At 27.4% G+C, this 14,252-nt stretch overlaps 1 protein-coding gene across 5 annotated transcripts in view; it reads left to right on the top strand.

Annotated features, from left to right (window-relative positions):
* Positions 1-14,252, top strand: part of LOC130663536 (amyloid beta A4 precursor protein-binding family B member 1-interacting protein) — a 165,014-nt gene that overhangs the window by 136,917 nt on the left and 13,845 nt on the right. The gene's annotated exons all lie outside the window — the stretch shown is intronic.

The following is a 14,252-nucleotide window of genomic DNA, read 5'->3' as shown; positions in this document are numbered from 1 at the left end:
ATCTTTTGAAACTGAAAGAAAGAAACTTTTATTTTTATTTTTTTTGTTTTTATTTTGATGTAGCCATGATATTAAGGTTAACAAAAAAATTGAAGATATGGCTTAGTCCATCCCTAATCCATACTTATGACAAAAGTATTACGGACCCTCTTAGATAAGAAATTTTTTCTCCCATGATGTCACGAGACACGATTGGACTGTGAAAACGACGACGCACTAACTTTGACCGATTTCCGATGATTATTCAGCTTCTTTCTCACCCTACATTTAGTTTCCCTCTTACTATATTTAACAACCTTTTTTTTTTCTCTTACAAAAATCAATCCTACGTCTTGCTGATTGATTATCTCAACTAAAAAAAAAGTAAAACATTTCCTGCAAGTTAATACTCAATTAGTAGTAGTCATTATTCTTAAAAAAAGATCTAATTTATATGTTTAATTATTATATTTTAAAGAATTAGAAACTATAGGAGTGGCTGGGGTAAAATGAGATACCATGTTTAAGATGAAAAAAAAGTTGGTTTTTGTTTAAAAATGCTTGGTTATGATACGTATTCAAATGTGGGGTAAGTTGATCAGTCTGGACAATGAGGCCAATGTAAAGTATTTAAAAAAATAAAACTTTTTTTTACAATCGCGGCCTATTTTATTCCAAAACCACCTTAACTTTTTCCAGCTCTTAATAAAATAATTTAAATAGCTATCATTCAGAAAAAAACAAAAAAAATTCTGCAAACTTTTAGGTTAACTACATTGTCCAAGCTGATCAACCTTCCCCATTTTTTTCTATAAGCTGTAATTAAACATTTTTTAACAAAAAAAAATCTTCTTTGTTTAAAAAATAGTACTATATTTGTCTCAATCTCTCCTAATTTAAACAATAAATTGTTTTCAATAAATCTTAGTACGAATAATATCAAACTTCTACTCAGACCCAGATCAGTTTCATTAACTTTAAACGAATGCAATTTTACTTAAAATCATCTCGATTAGATGCAACTGCTAATGGCAGAGCTATATCATTTCAACTTTTACGTTTTATTATCTTAAAGTGGATTTTTAATTAAAATTATTATTGTATCTAGTAATTCAAATTTATTTCAACACCAGTAATTTAATTAACAATTTCAATTATTCTAATTAATTGATGGGGAATAAGGACACTTCTATATGTGCAATTATTTTTTTATTTTTTGCCAACGTTTCGTTACTATTTGTGACTTCCTCAGGGCTCTACAATAATAAGACACATAAATTGTTTTTAAAAACTATTTTAAATGTCATAAACAATTTACAAAAGTTGTATAGTTACCAAATATTAAAATTTACACAAATCTATAAGTGCCCTGTAAACAACAAAAATAAATTACAATTATTATCACACTCAGAAAATAATTGGATTCAAAATAATTACATATTTTATTTATTTTTAATTAAAAGTAAAACATTTGTAATATTTTTTGAAGATAATATATTTTTTAATAAAACTTGATTTTTTCAAAAAAAAAAAAATCTAGTGTGATGTTGATTTTTGCTTGCCGGTGCCTGGATTAAATTGACAATTTTTAGTATGGAAAAGTTTAAAAACAAAATACTGTGATAATAAATAACAATATTTGTGTGGCTAAATTAAAAAAAAAAAAAAGTTATTATATTTGAATGGATAGAGCCAGCAGCTATTGTATCGTTATATAGACAATCTCTGAATTGTATTGTTAAATTTTTAAGTTTGCTTAGCCCGTAAATTTCATTTACCTCTGATCCAGCATCGGTGAACCAAAGTCACAGCACCATAGCCAGTCGCCTTAGGGGATGGGATCGATTGTACGCGGTTAACTGGTTATCTTTAATCTTTAAGCTCAGCTCGGCCTCTTGACTCATGTACGTGTGTATTGTCGAACATGTATATTGTTTATAAAAAAATGACACAACTTTCACGTCGTATCGGTGGATTTATGCGCGTTGTTCTACTAGTATAGACGCGGTATGACCAGAAGAGTTGGTATGCCGTGAGACTTCGTCGATAATCCAACAAAGTTCCACCCTCTTCTTCATTTTCTATCATTTTTTATTTTATTATTTTTTTTCATTTTTTTTTTATTTGCTAATGCGTCTTTTTGCGATTCCAACTTCCGATCAACGTCTACTCTACCGACGCGCCACTTTAACGCGTGTCTCTATCCTACATTTTCTTTAGCTTCTCTTTATTCTCGTTTTCTTATATTATTTACTCTCGGTCTCGTGGCTTCATGATTCCTCGGCGCTTATTTATCCAAAGACTCAGTCTTTTACTCCGATAAAATCGTCTCACGTTTTAACGACGTGACTTCATCGATGTCTTTTACAAACTGTCTAATACATTTTTACTACATTTTTTATCATCATCATCATTTCTATTTTAAATAATAATTACAAATTATTTTGTGATTAAAATTAAATTATTTTTATACAATCGTTCATTCAGAACTGAGTAATTAAATATAACTAGCGTACTGGAAAATTTTTAATTTCAATAAATAAATTAATAATAAGTCTACTTAATTATTAATTAACTTTCTCATATATTTATTTGAATGGTTTGTCGCTTCACATTTTAATAAATTATTATAACAGGCTCATTAAAAAAATTTTATTTATTTATGTATAGTATATTTACAAAAATACATTAATAATATGTGAACGTAAATGTATGGATTTAATTTATAATAGGTAACGTTCAAATAATTAATATTGATTATCTATGGATGAGACTTTATATCAATATTTATGAATAATTGATAATTATACGTGAAAATTCAATTATGTAGACATGACAGGTAATTTTTATGAAAATAAAAATATTTATGAATTAGTAATATTGAAGTTCAGCCCCAAAATTATTAGGATATATTGATCAAACAAACTACTAAATAAGTATGCAAGCATAAAATTTTATGATGAAAATAACCCAAAAGTTTTGGGTGGTTGTGAGACGATTCAATATTTGAAATAATTATAGGGAAACGAGGGGAAAAACGGGACAGGAAGGGGGCGAAATGGGGTACCTCCAAAATTTTATAAAAAAATTCCCAAATCACTTATGTAAATACAATTGAGCATAATTTTGAACTTTTTTTTACTGTTTTCGAAAATTCTGTTTTTGTTAAGAAATAGTATGAAATCAATTTAATTTTTTTTCTTATCAATTTACAATAAAAGAACTCTCGGTATCGAATTATTTCAGATGTATTTCAATAATCAACTTGAAAGTATTTACAATTTTTATAATTTTGAAATTTAATTAACTTTTAATAATTTTTTAATACTTTAAACAGTATATAATTGGTTATTTCAAATTATCTTCTTTGGAATCTAAAAATGCACGCCTTTGCTCATGTTATAATCGAAAAAAAGTTAACATTCAAAGTGACTGAAATATATTATTAACAGTTGGTTCAGTTTTGTGATATTCAATAGGAATTGTTCCAAGCATGAATTATGAATCAAAACTTCTACGATCAAATTTAGGTTAATTTATTGCTTGTGATGGATTTTATTACAACAACTCAGAATCATATCCCAGTAATTTTATTAAAAAATCTCTCTAATTCAAGGTTGTTCGTCCATATTCAACTCTGTTAAATTATTCTAGTACTAATAGGTTAGAATAAAACAAACAAGTAACTTATTAATCTGTAAATAAGCATGTGTGCAGTTTTTTTTTTCTTATACTTTGATAAAATTTATTATCTCAACGGATGTCTCTATAAACAACTTTTGAATTGTATTTTTCGTTCGTTTTAAAAAACTACTTTTGTTAAAAAAATTACCTGTCATATAAAAGTTATTGAAACGATTTTATATGATTCAATTGCGAAACACTGGCTATGCGACAATAGAGTACACTCAATATTTCACATTTGAGGTGTGCAAAAACTATCTAATAGAAAATTTATCAACTTAAACTTAAAAACTCTAACTTTCCTGAAATTTTGTACTGCTCAGCATGGTGGTTTTCTCTCTAAAATCTCTCTAATTTGAGTGTATTCGTAAATATTTGGCTCTTTTCGTTTATTCTATTATTAATAGAATAAAGTTATCAAGTAACGTATTAACGCGCAAACGCATCTTTGTTCGCTCATTTGCACATCTCAAGCGCTGAGGGTGCTTTATGAACGGTTTTTTTTTACTATTTTACTCACACAATAATATTTCTACACTCTATTAATTCGTAGTCGATTCGTTATTTTATTAATTTAAAACAACTCATTTCCGCTCAAAAACCAGTGCTGTCAATTGTTACGTATTAAACCTGGTAAATACGATAACTCTCGATTGACACATTTAATCAGCCGAACTTTTTTTTATTATCTTTGTATTTTTTATCACAAAAATCCTTATGAAAATCACTATCTAAATCCTTTTAGTTTAATTGAAATTAATTAAAACCGTAAAACTGCATATTCACGCAAAATTTAGATGCCGTTTTTATTTTTTTCATTTTTTCTCTCCATCAACTACTGGTAGCAGCATTAGCGTAACGATATACGTTTGAAAAAAAAACCGACATCTAGGACAAAAACGCGGCATATTTAAAGAAAATGTTAATAAAAAAAATACTAAACTGAAAATAAGAAATAAAAACATCAAATTGATAACTTATAAGTTGAATAAAAATTCATAATAAAAAAACAATTAATATTATAAAATAAAACTAATGATTAAAAATAAAAGGAGCAATTGAGGTGCGCACTTTTAAATTTTCCAACATTTCTTTTTCATATAGTTTTTAGGAATCTATTGTTTTTCCTTCAATTTTCACGAGTATTCAAGTAAATATTCTGATTTACTATAATAAATTTTACTGAAAAGAACTTCTTTAAATAATTAAAAAATGTTGCTTTATTAAAATTACTACGCAACATGAATTCTGTTGAATGTAAATGAAAAATTTGTCCATTATCGGTGATTTCCACCATAGTCCCATATTGCTCTTATACTGTTATCTGCATAGTCATTTTTTCTAATTTTTTGGTAAAAAATACTGAAAAAATATTTGACTGTCTGTATTTTTTTTACTGCAGAAGTATTACTGTCCAATAATCTTAAAGCTTTTTTGTATTCGATTAGAAGAGATTTTAACTTTTCCATTAGAGCACATTGAAAGCTCCAAACACAAAAGGTATAACGATAAAAAAGGGTAGAGCTGAAGTTCAAAAAAGTATTCCCAGATGGTGTAACGGTAAAAAAGTTTTCTCGGTGTGTTCTTAAAAGCGACTTCGTAACGACAGCATACGGATAACTGAACTGACAAATTTCAACTGACTGTCGTCACTTGGTTCGACTTGAACGTCTTCAATCGGAAAAGAATGTTATAAGCAAAAACTCGGCGTCAGATCCAACCGACGTATTCGATTACATGGTTCGCTTATAGTACGATCAACTTCCGACAACAAGACGCCAAACTACTTAGACTTACATCAATATATAATAATTACATACATATTTATATTTATATAAAAGAAGAGAAACGTACATATATTAAATACTTTACAATATTTTTAGAGATTTAATCAATTGTACGTACATTCTTCTCTTTAATTTCACAGAGCATTAAATTAACTTGCATCTTGAACTTGGTTTAAAACTTAAGCTCAAGTGTATAGCTGCCCTAGGCATATTCTTGAGATAAGCACCATGAATTCCACGGCTTATTACCAGTTATTATAAGTTATGAGTAGTGATCGCTTAGCCAGTCACTTTTAAAAGAAAAATCATTTTATCCCGTGGCATAGGGTTTCTAAGCTTTCAATAAAAAAAAAAAAACGGTGTTGTACCTTGTTAGTAGTATACACAGACATGCTCATAAGAAACACTAGAGTTTGCGATAAACTTTGACTGAAAAAAATTTATGACTTTTTATATGTAAATTCAGTCATAGATATATAAGTGATTTTATAAAAATATTTAAGGCTCTTAAGTACTTTTGTCTTTAGAAAAAATTTAGTTCCTTACACTGAGAAAAAAAATGTGCTGCCAATGACAACAAGTAGTTGTCAAGAGGCTCACTAACTGTGTTTTTAACAAATCTTAATTTATTGATTAAAAAAAAAAGTCAAATATATAGAGGCAAAGAAAAATATGTCTTTTTGACACCAAGTATGCATTTGTTTTATCCAAATTTCGAAATATTTTGACTTGGTTAACAAATTCTATTGAAATGAAAAAAAAAAAATCTTTGAAACATACACTGACACCCTCAGCTAAAATAAATTAATAATTCATTCGACTTGTATTTATAATTTTTTCAAAGTAATTCAATTATTTGCTTCGGTAACTTTTCCTTTTTCATTGAAATTTATCTGTGTTTTAAATAATTTAATTACTCCATCGATTCAAGTAACGATAAATTGACTCCACTCTTACTAATGTTGGATTATTTACTGAAATTCTGTTTAATGAATATCGCAATAAGTTTTAATCAAAGAAAATTTAGTTGTCACAATTATATGCCAGTCATTGAACAGAATCTTTAATTCAAAAGACGTTCGCAGCGTTAAATTTTTCTCGCAGTGTAGAGTTTCACAAACTTTTGCGTGAAAAAAAAAGTGTAAAACTGTTACATATAATAATACCAATCTATAGATGATATAAAAATATTTAAGTTTTTTAAGAACTTTTGTCTTAAAATAAAATTAAGTTTTTATATATATATATATATATATATATATATATATATATATATATATATATATATATATATATATATATATATATATATATATATCTTGTTGAATTCTTATCTCAAGTTTTTAACGAGTAAATCTTTTAATCTCTGCGTGGCCAAGCCAGTATTAAACGTCTTTATAAACTATATTTATACTTTTGTCCTGGTAGTTTTCCCATAAGAATAGAAGCTCCGCAAGTAATAAGGAAACTGATGGGTTTTTATGTTTTTTTTAACCCTTCCAGCGAGCAGCTTCTTGACAAGAAGTTACGGGTGCCCTGACTCTTTTATGATTCTGATATCGGGTAACAAGCTGCATCTTGGCAATGCATAATATGTTTTCTTGGCTAGTATATAACCTACATAGTGTATATTACACTATACGGTAGTGAAACAAGAGCAAGGGATGTAGATATCATACAATGTATATGTGTATGTGTCTCATGGTTGCATTACCGCATCGCTTATATAGATGTATGAGGCACTTTGTGTGGGAACTCACTGATAACTTGGTGCGACTAATGTTCCATATCAGAGTTTGGCTTACGTCGCAAGCAATCAAACGACCATTTATTCCTTGCTCTATTACTGATATACCGCAAACTTTATTATGCGGTATATCCGTCAAAAGATTCATTATAATTTATAATTGTTCCGTTAAATATTTTCAATTTAGTTGAGTTTATAATTTATAAACCACGATATATTACATATACAATACACGTATTGGTAAATTTGCTTTTGTAGTTTGACGAAATAGTTCTAATATTAAATTCTTTTGCAATTTAAATTTTTTATTAAATATTTTTATAAGAAATTTAAGTTTCGGAATGATGTCAAAGTAATGTTATAAAACTTTGATAAGAAATAAATTTTTAAAGTAAATATTAGGAGTGTGTTTGTAATTGAAACTTACAAATTATTATTATTGAATCGAATTATTTGTCACTTTTTCATCGGATATATATATATAAACCGAACGCTATTTGCGCACTCCAAATGAAATATTTAAATTGAAAAATGATATAATCATGTCTTACAACAAAGGAAAATGAATCCTCTTAAAACATTTATGTTAAATAAATATTTAACATGTATTGAAAATTTATAACATTAAAACTATTAATATCTATTAAAGTAGATTGATAAATTAAGCGCAAGTGCCGACGCGAACATCTCGATTCGTCACTTGAACTTGCAATTTTCTTGTCAGCAGAAATTTCTCTTGAACCTCTTGAGGTAATAAATTTAAAAGACGATTTTATATAGATAAATCACCAGTCAAACTTTCAATTTTACTATAAGTTATTAGTGGTTTAAATAATTCAATTGAAATTATTAAAACTAGTAATGAAATATTCAAAGATCAAAATTTTACTTTATAAATATATCCATTTAAATTTTATTTTTTTATTTATAGAAACATGTTGACATAAAACTATTTAGTTATTTTATGGGAGACGAAGTTTGTAGATTTTAAAATTGTAATCTCACAGTTGAAAATACTTTTTAAATAGTGATAGAATCCTAAAACATTATTAACTTGGCAGGAAATCAAAAGATATTTTACTATCATTCATTCGAGAAAAGTAGTATCTTAAAAACGATTTATCATACCAGAAACGAGTCAGTTTTTTTTTTTTTTATGTTTGTGTAATGGTAGTAAGTATGACACTTTTCGTGGAGCTTTCCAAGTATACAAAGAATAATATTTTTACAATAAATAAAGTAATATAAATTTATAAAATTGATGAAAAATTATTTGGACCAAAGAATATATAAATTTATCGATATTATTATCCCAAGCAGTTGAATTTAAGTGTATAACTAGCACATTGCTACCAGTTTTTATAATACATATAATAAACTTGAAGATATCTCAGATCTTATATATGCCGCAGAGATTCATGTATTATCCATCATAAATGATACTTGAATATAACAGGGTAAGATAAGATAAATGAGGCTTCACGCGTACTTGCAGGTACATATATCGTATCTTCGTCAGTACTCTAGATATACTCCACGTCTCTCTCATCGATGTCTTGATCAAACCAATTGATCGATCTTCCTTTCATAAATAATCTCATGATTCTCGATGCACATGTGATATCTCAGTGTTCCCATCGCACGTACAATTCTCTGGCATTGAATAGTGGTCAGTGCACTTGATTAATTTCCAGTAGATTGTTGATTATAATAGTCAAACACAAGTATAAATGTGTATATATATATATATGAATATAAGTATGCTGGAAAACATGATGTGGTTACAGTTCAGGACACACTTCCTTTACAATCTAATTTTCACTTACAGTGTCTTGAAGAACAATGGCACTGAGGTGAATCCTTCCAGCATGGCATTACACCATTTCATTGTAAGATAGACTTTAAAACATAGAAATAGAAGTAGAACGTCTTATGGATTAGAGAACATTCACCCCTTGAGGCACTTGGCGAAACTGAATACATATCTCGGCTTGCTGCCACACCAAAGATCCGTTTCGAGAGACTGTTGGAACATTTAAGTCACCCTATATCCAGATGTGACAGCCTCTTTTAATGGAGCTAGATTTCAAGACAAAGCAGAGTGAATTTTTTTTTCTTCACTTATGGAATTTAGTGTCCATGAATTTTATTCACGAAATTGGAGTTTTGAGAGAAATTTTTCATTTATACATATATATATATATAAATTTCGCCATCTTCATTTCACGTTTCCACTTACACGCGGACGCGTCTTAGATCTCTTCTCTTATTTGTCTCTCATATCTCTTTCTGGTTTCATTTTCCAGCTGGTAACATCTCGTTTCCTCTTCTCAACTTGGCAAGCCATCACCTCTACTAGATGCTTCAACACGTTGCCCACAGCTAGTCCTAGTCCATCCAACTTTAACGCGTCTCATCTCGCTAATTTATTCCCTTTGAGAAATTGTTTCTCTTTACCTTGAGGCGACCACATGGAATAGATTGAGGTTAGAAATTGCTCTAACCCCACGGGAGTTACACTCGACTAGCTGGCATATGAGTTAAAGTTAGAGTTGGCTCATACAAGTATCAATTCGCCACGTACTCTCTATAAACTTCTTCCTCTTTCTCTATTTTCAATCTCTTCACTCTTGCTGCACTTCTGCATTTACTTGTATTTTCGTATTCACATGGGAGTAATCTTAAAACCAATCCACTGAGAATGACGCTCTCGTTTTCTTTGTATAAATTGTACATTAAAGTTTAATTTGAAACCATATGACTTGAGAAAATTTGAGTATTCGAAATTCCATAAAATATTTTAAAATAAGATATTGTAAAGTACATATCCAGTATCTGATTTCGATTTTGTAACGAAAAAGTTTAATACTTTCTGATTGGGAATTTTAATCTATATCTTTAAATAAACTTAATAACAGCAGTCTACTATTGAGATAATTGAAAAAAAAATTAATGAAACCAACACAATAAGGGACCGGAGTTAAATGAGTTACTATTTTTCAGGCAAAAAAAAAAATTTTTTTTCTTGTGTTTCCGTTCTTCCTGAAAACTAGAAAAAGCTGATTTTTAAGTAGAATTAACTGCTTATTAAAATTTTTTTTTTTTAAATAGTAAAACAAATTACAGTTAATTAGAAAAAAATAGCCAACGATCATACAATTATTGTATTCTTTTTTAATATTATTAGATATTATGAGCTATGAGTTGATGTTTATTATTATTAAAATGAATTTCACTTTTCAAATATTAAGTAAAAAATTCTAGCAAAATTATTTTTTTTCATCAGGGGTCTATTTTATCTTATCACCGGTTTTTTCCGTTCGCAATAAAAAAGCAAACACAAGAAATTTTTTATTTTGTATCTAAAATTTAAAGTTTGCCGCATTGCCCGGAATGATTATTTTTATCTTATCCTTTTATGCAAATCGTCACTAATCATTTTTGAAAGAAAGAAAATTTTTTTCGTCTGAAAAAAAGATGTTTCATTTTACCCCAGTCTCTCCTAATTTAACAACTTTTCATTACATTAAACAAAATCGTTGAGCTTAATAAATTGCTTAAGAGCGTGAGTTTTTTCTTGTTAGACTCGTTATATCAACCAATCATATAAATGACAGCTGGCGAAACATTAAACATAACAAGATTTATATCTTCTTCTGTCATGTTCGTGTCAATGTGATCCACCTCTGGTCACGTATTTTTGTAATTATTATTTCCTTATTATTATAATTATAATTATAGTAATCATCAAAACACATATCCCCATCAGCAAGCGAAGGTTTACAACGTGAGTACTGTATAAGCAAGTGCACGCCTCGTGACTGCAAGGACAAATTATTATCATAGAGAGTAAACGGGTCTCAAGCTTCATTAGTTAATTAACGCACTTAAAAATTTCGCCCCATTTACTTTTGTGCACGCAAAATTATATGTCACATTTGTTTTCTACTTTCTTTTTAAACTAACTTTAGCCCATCTTATTTTTTATTTTTTATGAATCAATAATTATTATCAATATACTATTTATTGCCATAAAATAATGTAATAAAAGTTTATCCTGTGATTTAATAATGAATCATTGTGATGATAACTTTATTTAAAATTTTTCATTGTTATTCATCATATGCTACAACCACCAGGTGGCAGGTGTCAATGAAAGCTTGATCACAAATTCTCATCATAAATTGTATTTTTTTTTAATTTACCTGTAGAATAACATGTCATTTTAATTAACTTTACACCTAGCCATACAAAATTTTTCGCAAACGATAGTCTATTTTTTTTCTCCTCAAAACTGCGACAATTGCTGAATCAATTTATTACATTAAAATCTTCTTCTTTTCATTTACTAGCTTGCCATGTGTAGGTAAAATACAAATATAGTTACAAAAAAAAAAATATATATATATTAGGGTGGCGCAAAAAAACTGACTATTTTTTTTTTCGATCTCGCATGAAAATTTGTTGGTTTACGATGTTTTGAGAAGCCTCTCCAAAAATCAGCTCGATAAAAAATTTTCAAGAGGTCGCTCACGAATTTTGAAAATATCAAAAATAATCGAAATTCGGATTTTTATTTCTAAATTTTTTCTTTCTCGTGGCAGCAATAGTTTATATTTGTGAAGTCATGACTACGCTGAGAATTTCAGCCCAAAATTTAAATATTTAAACCTCGCTCGAGAATTTTGAATATTTCCGAGTGCTGTCTTTTGGACGTTTTTGAGCGACCCTTAAATATTAATAATAAAGCTTCTCGATTTTTTCACCATCAATTTGCATGACAATGAATGAAATTATAACCCGAGAAATAGAAATATCAAGTTTTTTACATACTTTTTTATTTTTTAATTCAATTTGTAGGTTTTTTCGCTTATTCAAAACTTGCCAAATTTTATTGTTTAAGACTGTCCTGTATATTTTTGGTTATGAAAAAGTTATATTTAAGTAAAATAACAATAATTGAGTTATAAAAAAATATAAAAACTAATTCAAACTATTAGTTACATATTATCAGTTAATATTCAAAATTCTTGAGCGCCGTTTAAATAATTAAATTTTGGGCTGAAATTTTCAGCATAATTATGATTTTACAAATATAAACTATTGCTGCCACGAGAAAGAAAAAAATTTAGAAATAAAAATCCGAATTTCCATCATTTTCGATATTTTCAAAATTCGTGAGCGACCTCTTGAAAATTTTTTATCGAGCTGATTTTTGGAGAGGCTCCTTAAAACATCGTAAACCGAAAAATTTTCATGCGAGATCGAAAAAAAAAAAAATAGTCGGTTTTTTTGCGCCTAATATATATATACCTTTTTCCATTATAACTTCAACGAAAGCAATGCAATTTTAATAAGTTTTTACATTTTCAAGTGATTGATTTTAATTTTCGCTATTAGCATTAATAATAGAATAATACTAATGTTCGAAAATTTTCCGCATTGTCATTAAAAGCTTGAATATTTGAGCGTTTTAGTGATAAATAAAGTATTACCATTCGTTTGTTCTTGCGTATCTCTGTTGTTTGACTTAACATCTGCGTAACAAAAAATAAGTTAAAGATTAAAATTATTTTAAGATAATTCTGTAATTCTCGAAAGATTTTAACCATCGATTAAAGATTCATTTAGTCTGTAATTTACAGCAATAAGTACTTTTAAAAGAGATAACTTTAAGTAAACGATTTACATTCACGTAGGAAAATAAATTTGTTAAGATAACAAAAGACGAGATAGTAAACGAGTTTGTTGTGATATCAAAATTAACTAATTTGTTATTTACAGCAACAATTTTTCGTTGTTTAAAATTTTAGAATTTCTTATTTGTTAATTATCTTCAATTTTTTTAATTTTTGACTTCAGCAAGAAAAATTTTTTTAAGATTCAAAGAGAACTGTTTTCAGATTTTTTTTTGAATCTATTATTTAATAAATAATGATAAATAACTTTTTTTATTTGTACAAAGTAATTTGTTACTCCAACAAAACCAATTGTAATTCTAACTAATCCAATTGTAACTTTAAAAAAAGAATTTTGTTGCTTGAGCGGGATGATTTGTAACTCTAAGTAAGCAGTTTAGTTACGATAACAAAAAAAATTTTTTACTGTAACATAACATTTCTTACTACAAAAAAGTTTTGTTATCACAACAAAGCTATCGTTACAAAATAATTATATAATTTATTATTTGTATACCAATATAAAGCTTTGTTACCACAACTAGTCTCACGTTACAATAACAAAAAATTTTTCTGCTTGTTAAAGTATTTTCATATTGTTTAGTAATGACCAGCTTTGAAAATTATTAATTTATAATTAATAGGCTAACTTTTTTTTTCTTTTTTTAATATAAGAATCATCAGCAGCTGTACAGTTGAGGCATATTTGTATAAAATTTATTTTTATTTGAACTTTGTTATAATATTATACTAGATAGATTATTTGCTGAAAAAAATAAAAAATATGGCACATGACACTTTAAGAGCCAGTAACTGAGAGGAAAAAAAAGTAAAGAATATTTATATCAACACTATTTACATCGAAGATTTATTTAATATTTTTGTAAATTATGAAAATATTCAAGTGACAGCAACATAAAAGGACAATAAAAAAAATTTGACAGCTCATAATTTAGGAAGATAAAATATTATGCAAATAATAATTTATGCTAAAATTGATTTGAATGATCGAGAAAATTTATATTAATTATTGAGGATTACGTAATGTGATAAATATTTATGCTAAAAGATTGTAATAAAAATTATTCATTTATTTTTCTATATTTCAAGTAAGCAGATAATTAAAATATCAATAATACAAACTGAGGGTAAAAAATATTTGGAACAGAAGAATTTTTTTTATTTGGAAATTTATTATCATAATTTATGTGAAAATTATTTATTTACAAAAATAAGCATCAACTTTTCCATTTAATAACAAATCAATTTCTTTTTCTAATAAAATAATGACTTACAATAATTATCTGAAATAATTTTTGGGGCCAGAGATTATATATTTTTTAATATTTAATTTTTGCTAAGTGCAGTTGATGTATA

Source organism: Microplitis mediator, chromosome 2 (genome assembly GCF_029852145.1).
Source record: "Microplitis mediator isolate UGA2020A chromosome 2, iyMicMedi2.1, whole genome shotgun sequence".
NCBI classification, from domain to species: Eukaryota; Metazoa; Arthropoda; class Insecta; order Hymenoptera; family Braconidae; genus Microplitis; species Microplitis mediator.
This window is presented reverse-complemented; position numbering and strand designations above follow the sequence as displayed.